Raw genomic sequence first — 9685 nt, 5'->3', positions numbered from 1 at the left:
GCCAGTAGGGGAAACAGAAGCGGGAAAGGAAATGGATAACTACCTCTTAAAGGGAAGCACATCAAGGAAACACGCATTAATATCAGGATAAAGACCGAGTAGCAAATAAAATTGACGTAGTTCTAAAATTAATTAAAAGAAAAAAGTTCGTCAAATTTGGCCCTGTAACGTTGTAAAGAATAGTGAAAGATAAAAGAGCTACTGTAAACGCCGTAAATAATAAATGTGCAACATAAACTTTGAAATTCAAATTAACGATCACATTCAGGTGCGCCGTTCAGAACCTATAAATTTTAGAAGGCCGCACTGTGCACGGATGATTTCCTCGGTGGCTAGAGTAAAGAAAAACAAATAAAGGAGCCGAAAAATTATGATCTGAGTTTTTTTTATTACAAACACACTAATTTTGTTATATCTATTTTTTGGATGAATGCCAATTAAATGTAGCAACTCTTGCAGACTGCTCAAACAAGACTGCACCTAATAATACTTACCCAACATATCTATCGATGTTATGCACCATTTGCAGTTCGGAGCATTGCCGACAAACTGAATGGTTGGTGACGGGACCTAACATTGATCGATAATATTATCTCACCCAGAAACCATGGAGCCAGCACCTCACTGATTGGAAAGAATACAGGAAAAAGCTAGACGAGAGAACACCGGATACCATCGAAGACATAGAAGCATGGACCAACTTGTTAAACGCTACAACCAAGGACGCAACTCAGACATTAGAAGCGGAGCAAGAGGTTCCAATGATAGACAGTAGATTAGCGCACCTCCTAGAAGCACGCAACTCCCTGAAGAAGCGGTGGAAACGCCAACGCCACAACCGAAAACTCCGAAAACGCATAGCACAACTTAACCGGGACATAGAACAACACAGCACAACCCTCTGCAGGCAACAATGGCACGCAGTATGTCAAGAGGCCGATGGCCAACTTCACAAAAGCAGAATGTGGCATCTCCTGCGCCACCTACTAAACGACCAGACCACCCAGGGCGCTCAACATTACACGCTGAACAGAACCATCCACAAAGCCGTCCGAGAATTGGGAGAAGCCGAAGTACAAAGACGCCTGGACGCCAAGTACCTCCCTGCAACACCACCAGACCCTCTCCCAAACTATGAAGGCGCACCCAATGACCTTTTAGACGCCGATATAGAAGAATGGGAAGCGCGTGCAGTGCTTCAAACTATTAACTGTAAATCGGCGGCCGGCCCAGATCAAGTTACCAACAAGGCGCTCCGAAATTTGAACGACACAGCAATAGAAGCCCTAACCAAATACTTCAACAAGTGCTGGCGCACGGGCAAGCTCCCGCAACAATGGAAGACTGCGAAAACGGTACTCATCCCCAAACCGGGCAAGCCACCCCACATTGACAACCTGAGGCCTATATCTCTAACATCCTGTGTGGGAAAGGTGCTCGAACACGTACTCCTCAATCGCTGGCAACGGTTCCTGGAAGAATCCGACATCTACCCAGACACGATGCTGGGATTTCGAGCCACATTATGCACCCAAGACACCATGTTGCTTCTCAAGCACGAAATCATTGATCGAAAATTCCCCACCCTGGACAACAGAGCAGTACTCGGACTAGATCTTCAAGGAGCCTTTGACAACGTACACCACTCGGCAATACTTCAGCAAGTGTCCAACCTCAATATGGGACAGCGAACTTTCGCGTATATCAAGGACTTCCTGACCAACCGAATCACAAGGCTCGTGGCAGGGGAACTGGAACTCCCACCTAAGCAGCTGGGAAGCACGGGCACCCCACAAGGCTCCGTAATCTCCCCTCTGCTGTTTAACCTAGTCATGATCGGCGTAGCTAGAAGACTCGAACAAGTTAGTAACATCCGGTACACGATCTATGCAGATGACATCACGTTGTGGTCAACAGGGGGTAGTGACAGCCAGATAGAAGCGGCCCTCCAAGAAGCCGTCACTGCAGTCGAAGAACATCTACGCCCCACTGGACTCAAATGTTCGCCAACAAAATCCGAACTTCTAGTGATCCCACCACCAGGAACGAGAAGGCCAACCAAACAACACACCCCCATCAATGTGGTCACCCAGGACGGAATGCCGATAACACAAGTCCCAACGATCAGAGTGCTTGGGTTGCACATACAAGACTCGCACCACAACAACGTCACCGTGCAGAAACTCCACGCCAAGCTCACGATGGCCACTCGACTCCTCCGGAAAGTGGCCACGTGATACCAAGGCATGAGAGAAGATAGTCTACTTAGACTCACCCAATCCTTTGCACTAAGTCACATCGCTTACGTGGCATCCTTCCACAACTGGAAGGCGGCCGAAAAGGTAAAGATAGATGCAATGATTAGACGAACCTACAAGACAGCACTGGGACTATACGCCCACACCAATACGGACCGCATGCTCGCACTAGGAGTACATAATACGACAGACAAAATCGCAGAAGCCCAAAGCACAGCTCAGTATCACAGACTGTCCCAGACCAGGACAGGGCGAGCAATACTACAAAGAATCGGACTCAATACACCTACAACGGCTCCAAAGAAAGCAACTCCGCTACCCCGGACTCTCGCCCAACGCCTACGGATTCCCCCCTTACCTAAGCACATGCACCCACAGGCTCATCAAGAGAGACGGTCGGCGAGAGCCACGGCCTTTACGAAGTGGCACGTCAAAGACCCACACGCCTACTACGTGGACATAGCACAATACCCCCAACAACCAGATACGTATGTAGCAGCCGTCCTCGCATCCGACACTGGGATACTCCAAACATCTGGAAGCATACAGTGCAAGACACCCACACAAGCCGAAGAGCTGGCCATTGCACTGGCACTTACGCCTCCGAAATGCCGCACGGTCCTCAGCGACTCGAAAACGGCCACACTCAACTTCGCTACAAACAACGTCAATAATACAACTGCCAGAATATGCTCCACAATATCATCAGGCCCCAACATTACCATCAAGTGGTTCCCCGCACACGCTGGGCAGTTAGACACAGGACCCAACCGGAATGAAGAGGCAGACATGGAGGCACACGCGCTAACCAGCCGCGGGTCCCCACCCCGCCCCTCGATTCACCCGGCACCTCGGTACAATGACGATGAATACTCCATCGCCTCCTACGGAGACATTCTCCAGTGGTACAGAACAAATAGATGCCTCTTCCCACCCCCCCATCGAGACCTCACCCGCAAGGGAGCTACTACACTACGACAAATACAAGCACAGGCTATATGGACACCCGTACTGGCACGACACATATGCCCCGCCGTATATACAACAGACATCTGTCAACAATGTCAACAAGCAAGAGCCACCCAGAGACACTTGCTCTGGAACTGCACCCCCCCAGACCGCCTAGACGAAGCAATGCCTCCTGCCATGCGCAGCAAGATCACAAGTCAAGACCCTGGAGACCAAAGAGACGTGGTCCAGCACGTGCTGGACATCCTGGCGAGACAGCAGCCGAAAACGTAACCCTCACGGGTTGGCATGAGTAGGCTGCCGCCCAAGGCTGTCTAGCACGCCCGTCTCCCCCCACCCCCCATCCCATGCCGGACTGTCAATAAAGTTGTTTCTCTCTCTCTCTCGCGTAACTTACCTACGTTAGTTTAATTCCTATGTTTACAAACAGATATTTGGTGTAAACGTACTGGTTTGTGCGTTTCGCGGTAATCACAATTTCTCTTAGGCCTGCTAGGTAGAACGTTAATTACGATGTGTGGTGGCGACCATGAAAAGCATACTATACAGTAATGACGCTCTACTTTACTCAAAACTTATGAATTAATCCGTGCAGTGTCAGAGGCATATGATTCTAGCCTCGTGAAATCAGGCTGGTGGATGCCAAAAGGATCCAAAATTGTTGCTGAAAAATACCCCAAAGCTCGGAACTTCACAGCCGAGTTGTGAGCCTTTCAGACATCGTAAAACATAGTCCTGATTTTCATTTACCACGTAGTTGCAGACTATTCTTCCACACTTTAAACTATTCTTTAAACTATTAAACTATTCTTCCACAAGGCACAAAAATACCAGATTTTTTTTCGCCGACCATTGAAAGCCATCTACATGTTCTTACATTGAAAAAAATAAACATTTTTGGCTTATATAAACATGTGGAGGTGGAAAATATAACAATATAATAGCAAACTTCAGCAAAGAATAATACGGCAACAATGCGAAGATACGCTACTGCACGGAAAACATTACTACTTACAGTTAGTACGGGCACTTTCCCAATACAACCTTCGGGAATGGTTTCTAGGGCGCATTCACGGCTGGCACATTTTCCCGACTTTAGTGTGTATTCTCCATCATGGCCTCTGTCGACTTTCTGAGGAGTGCAACAAAAAAGGAGAGCTTGATTTATCAAACAAGGTAAGTTCGCAAGGTTATAATTGTGTGTGCGCACACGTTAACTGAGCCCTCGGGTACGGTTGAGAAAACATTGTTTTCGTCATTGGATTCAGCCTTTGTTGTTACGCCTTTCATGGATAGGCTCGATCGTTCATTTATGACAACACAAATAACCACAAGCAAGAGAGAACCAAATTGATGAAATTAGGCTGAAGGGATTCGTCACAAAAGACAAAAAATAAACCAGAAAGAACGCAAATACGATGTTTCATAAAGTAGTTGTAAGTATCCATGCTTTTGTCTTCAATGCGCGTATGCCGATTTATGCCCGATTTTGTTATTTATTTTTTAAACAGCGGCCATTTTATTTAGAGTGGGCAGGGGGAGCGGCAACCATGCGGACGCCGCTCAACGCGCTCTTCCTTCTCGTGCAGTTCAGCATGCTTGGCACGTGGATGCCATCGCCTCCCCTGGCGCCTGCGCATTCAGTTCCAGCATCTGCTCATCGGCTATAAGCACCGACTATCAACCCGTGCGGTTTCCGTCAGCACAGCTGCAGCGCCACCTCAGCTGCTGCCCTGGGTGAGGCAACCCTGTCATCAGCGTCAGCACCATGCCAGGATATAAACAACACGCTTCGCCTGTCAACGTTTAGTGGGCACGGGAGAGCGGCAACCATGCGGACGCCACTCAACACGCTCTTCCTTCTCGTGCAGGTTAGTGAACCGCCATCCCTTGATTCAAAGCGCTGGAGCAACCTTTGTTTGCTGCTCTTCCCATGCCCAAGTGTACTTTGTGAAACGATTGCTGACTGTGCTCATGTTTGCAAACAGCTGCTGCTATGCGGCGACGTCGAGTTAAACCCCGGGCCTCCCCGCCTTGATCCCGACCTCGATTCGAGTGGTGCAGATGTCAGTGTACTTGCTGCAATTGCTGCAATGTCTGCTAAGCTCGATGGTCACCACAGTGAAGTCGTGAACTCTTTCGCTGAGCTCAAGCAAAACCAGGAAATGCTTCCGCGAACGGTATCAGACTTGTCCACATGGTTGGAAGCAGTTGAATCTGTCATTGAATCCCTGGAAGGCATGTCACCCCCAGCTGAGCTTTCTCGTTTAGTCGCTGATGTAGTACGAAGCGAAAGCGATGTACTGCAATCCCAAATAGATGAACTAGAAGACCGCTCAAGACGCGATAACCTGATATTTTACGGAATCGGCGATAATGCGTCTGAAATATGGCAGCAATCAGAATTACTACTCCGCGACCTTCTATCGAAGCAGCTCAAGTTGCAAATCTCGGAAAGCACGATCGCTAGAGCTCATAGGCTAGGCACGTTTGTTAAAAAAAAACCGCCCCATTATCGTCAAATTTGCATGCTTTAAGACAAAAGACAAAATATTGTCAAAGAAAGCGATGTTAAAAGGAACCAGTGTATCGATCAGCGAAGACTTTTGTAGATCCACAAGGCTTACCCGAAGAAACTAATCGAATTTGGAAAAGCGAGTCGTCAAGCTTTCACGTTGCGGTTCAACAAACTTGTTATGTCCAAAGATAAAAAAACCTATGTTTACTGCTCGGCTACAGACACTGTCTGTGAAGTTGATTCCCCCCGAGACACGCATGCGCAAGGTAGCGACTCCTCAACAAGCTCGGATAGTCATGGTGCATTGTAGCAACCCACCATCGGGCAGTCGCAAAACGTGTCGATGCTTTTCACTAACATAAGAAGTGTAATCGGCAAACGAACTTAACTTTCCTCTGCTGTTGATTCCTGTAACGCCGATATCGTAGTTTTAACGAACCCTTGGCTTTCGGCAAAAATAAAGAACAATGAAATACTGGAATGCGAAAAAACGTACACATTTTATCGTTTTGACCGTGATGTTCGGTCTGGTGGTGGTGTACTGATTGCTGTCAGTGACACCCTACTTTCTTCTAAGGTCTTTATCTGTACAGCACTAGAACTTGTCTGTGTGCGCGTGACTATTTCTAACCGGGACTTTATTTTTTGCACTTGTTATAGACCACCTACAACCTCACCTTTCTTTTGCAGTGATCTACACGATGCCCTTACCCAGCTAATTGTTCGATATCCCAACGCTCCGTTTTTTTTTATTGGGCGACTTCATCTTCCCAGATATTGTGTGGAACAGTGACTCGATCACACTTAAACATACCTCCTCGGAGTGTTCAAATTTTATAAACCTGTGCCACAACTTTAATTTCGGACAGATCGCCCACAAACCCACTCGTATTTCTGCCAGTAGTTCTAACACTTTGGATTTAATTCTGACTACTACTCCCGACTTGATCTCTCCTCTTACTTACCTTAGTAAAATAAGCGACCATTTAGTACTTCACTTCACACTTAAGGCACAGGTACCGTCAAAGAAAGCAGTTAAAACATTTCAGGATTCCTCTAGAGCGAATATTGAACTAATCACGACCGAATTGGAAGAATTCACGGAGGAATTTTTGGAAAACTTTGAAGAACGCTCGGTCAATGAGAATCGGTCCCTTTACAGAAATAAAGTGTTATCATTGATGAATAAACACGTACCTAAGAAAAACATTTGCTGAAACCCACGTTCTCCATGGTTTTCCAACCATTTAGGCCGTTTACGCAACAAAAAGAAGCGTTTTTTTTGTAAAGCAAAACGTGCGAATAATGCAGCCCGATGGATGGACTATCAGCAAACTAACGCAAAATACACAAAGGCAGTGCGCAGTGCAAAGCAAAACTTCTTTAGCAACACACTACCTATGCTCTTACAAACTAACCCACGAAAATTCTGGAACATAGTAAGTGGTACTAAAACAAGTTAAATCCAGCTAACTTCCACTGATGATCTCCCGGTTCCAGTTGATGAATGCTGCACTGTCCTTAATAACGCGTTTTCTGCAGCTTTCAACCATGATTCTCCGACTTGTATTCCTGTTGTGCACAGCGAAACTTTTGAGTGTATGGATTCAATAACTATAGACTGGCCTGGTGTTCGCAAACTAATTACGGATCTAAAAATTTCTTCTTCTTCTGGCCCCGACTCGATTAATTCAAAAATGTTCAAATGTACAGAACTGTGCTCGGCCATCATTTTGTCTAAAATTTTTGCGCAACCTTTACAGCAAAGTGCACTTGCTGCTTTTTGGATTAAAGGGAAGGTGGTTCCTGTTCACAAGTCTGGTGATTCACATTTTCCTGGCAACTAGCGTCCTATATCTTTAACGAGTATTCCCTGTAAAATGTTTGGCATATTTTGTGTTCCCATCTTATCAGGTACTTAGAGTCTAATTCATTTTTTAGTAATGGCCAACATGGCTTCAGAAAATATCTATCGTGTGAAACGCAGTTACTTTCTTTCACTAACGATCTGTTCATTAATGTAGACAAGGGTTGTGATACGGGCTGCGTTTTCCTCGACTTCGCCAAGGCGTTCGATTCTGTTTCGCATGATTTACTTATTCTTAAACTCAGCAAGCTAAACATAGATGACAATGTACTTTTTTGGATCAAAAGTTTCCTTTCTAACCGCACGCAATACGTCATTGCTAATGGTTTTTCATCCGCATCATCTCCTGTCTCTTCCGGTGTGCCACAAGGGTCAGTCCTGGGCCACTTCTCTTTCTCGTTTATGTTAACGACCTTCCCAGGTGCGTCACTCACTCATCCAATAAACTGTTTGCAGATGACTGTGTCTTATACCACAAAATTAACTGCCCCAATGATTTGCATGAACTCCAGGATGATCTTAACAGCATCTCTATTTGGTGCGACAAATCGCATATGAAACGAAATATCACTAAATGCAAAACCATGCGAATATCTAGGCTGCATAACAACCCGCATGCTAATCATTTGAATAATATTCCCCTCTCTTCGGTTGACTCTTACAGGTATCTCGGGCTTCATATCACGAAAGATCTTACTTGGGATATGTGTGTAGAATACATAACTAACAATGCCAAACGCATGCTCGGGTATTTGCGCTGGAACTTCTACTTCGTGCCGTCAGATGTTAAATTAACACTTTATAAGTGACTCATTTGTCCAAAATTCGAGTACGCCTGCGCAATCTGGGATCCCGGCAAAATCACGCTCACCCAATCCATTGAAGCCATTCAGAATCGTGCGACTCGTTTCATTTTGTCAAACTATAGCCGTAATGCCAGTGTCACCTCAATGAAATCTGTTCTTGGCCTGCCTGACTTGTCAGCACGTCGCCAATATCATCGTCTTTGCCTTTTCCAAAAAATATTTTTCCATATCATTCACCTGACAGAACAGCTTATGCTTCCGCTTACATATATTTCATCCCGCATAGACCATGTAAACAAAGTTGGTCTTCCTTCTTGTCGCACTAACCTTTATAATTATTCTTCATTTCAAGAACCAGCGTTGACTGGAACCATCTTCCCGCCTCCACTGCTGCCATCTCAGAACATTCCTAATTCAAGACTGCCCTACAAAACATCATTTGTTACTGTGTAATAATACTATGTACTCTCACCAATGTACTACCATTGTTGAATGTCATAGTTCTGTATCCCCCCCCCTCCTTTTTGTAGTGCCATTCGGCCCTCAAAGTATTGTAAATAAATCAATGAATAAATAAATAAATAAATAACGGTGACGAGTTTTGTTTTTGCAAAATGGCAACCCTGAGGCGCTTGCTTTAAACACAAACGGTCTTGCATCATAGCTAGAAGTGAAACGTTGTCCCTTTTAAAGCAGTGGCACGCAACAAAAGCGCCCTATGTTCATATTGTGAGTGCGAAGCTCCGAAGCGTAGAAAATAATTTATTTCACTGCTCCATTATCTCCATCACCAAACACATCAAGGAACACTTCGTCTTCTACGAGACTGATCATCATCATCGTTGGTTGCTGGTCCGGTGTTCCGAGACGGCTTAGTCGTAAAATAAACGCCTTACCTCACCGAGTAAACAAAGCCCTTACAAGTGGTGGAGGTTGCGCTCGATCCCGTCCTCAACGCCTTCCAAGCAGACCCCTGGAGCTCCGTTCAGGTAGGCAATTGCCTGTAGCAGCGATGCAGCGTGAGGCTGGAAGCAGTCCCGCTGGTACCTCCCCTGCTGCGCCTCTGGCATTTGTTATCACCAGCTGCCAGCGCGATCCTCCTCATTTCGCCGGGCTCTACCATGAAGACGTTGAAGACTGGCTGGATCAGTTTACTCGAGTCAGTGAGTTTAACCGTTGGGCTGACGTGGCGAAGCTACCGAACGTTGGGTGTCCCTTGGACAAGGTCGTACAAACGGTTTCTTAACAACCACCGGGTCGCCGACTG

The 9685-nt window shown here is 46.1% G+C and overlaps 1 pseudogene; it reads left to right on the top strand.

Annotated features, from left to right (window-relative positions):
- The first annotated feature begins 619 nt into the window (after nt 1-619).
- On the top strand, nt 620-3513 carry LOC144173455 (uncharacterized; annotated as a pseudogene).
- Nucleotides 3514-9685: the final 6172 nt, after the last annotated feature.

The sequence above is a fragment of the Haemaphysalis longicornis genome, unplaced genomic scaffold (genome assembly GCF_048455015.1).
Source record: "Haemaphysalis longicornis isolate Haplotype H1 unplaced genomic scaffold, Haemaphysalis longicornis Haplotype H1 scaffold_3, whole genome shotgun sequence".
In the NCBI taxonomy this organism is placed as follows: domain Eukaryota; kingdom Metazoa; phylum Arthropoda; class Arachnida; order Ixodida; family Ixodidae; genus Haemaphysalis; species Haemaphysalis longicornis.
The sequence above is the reverse complement of the archived record's forward strand: the minus strand, read 5'-3'. Positions and strand labels throughout refer to the sequence as shown.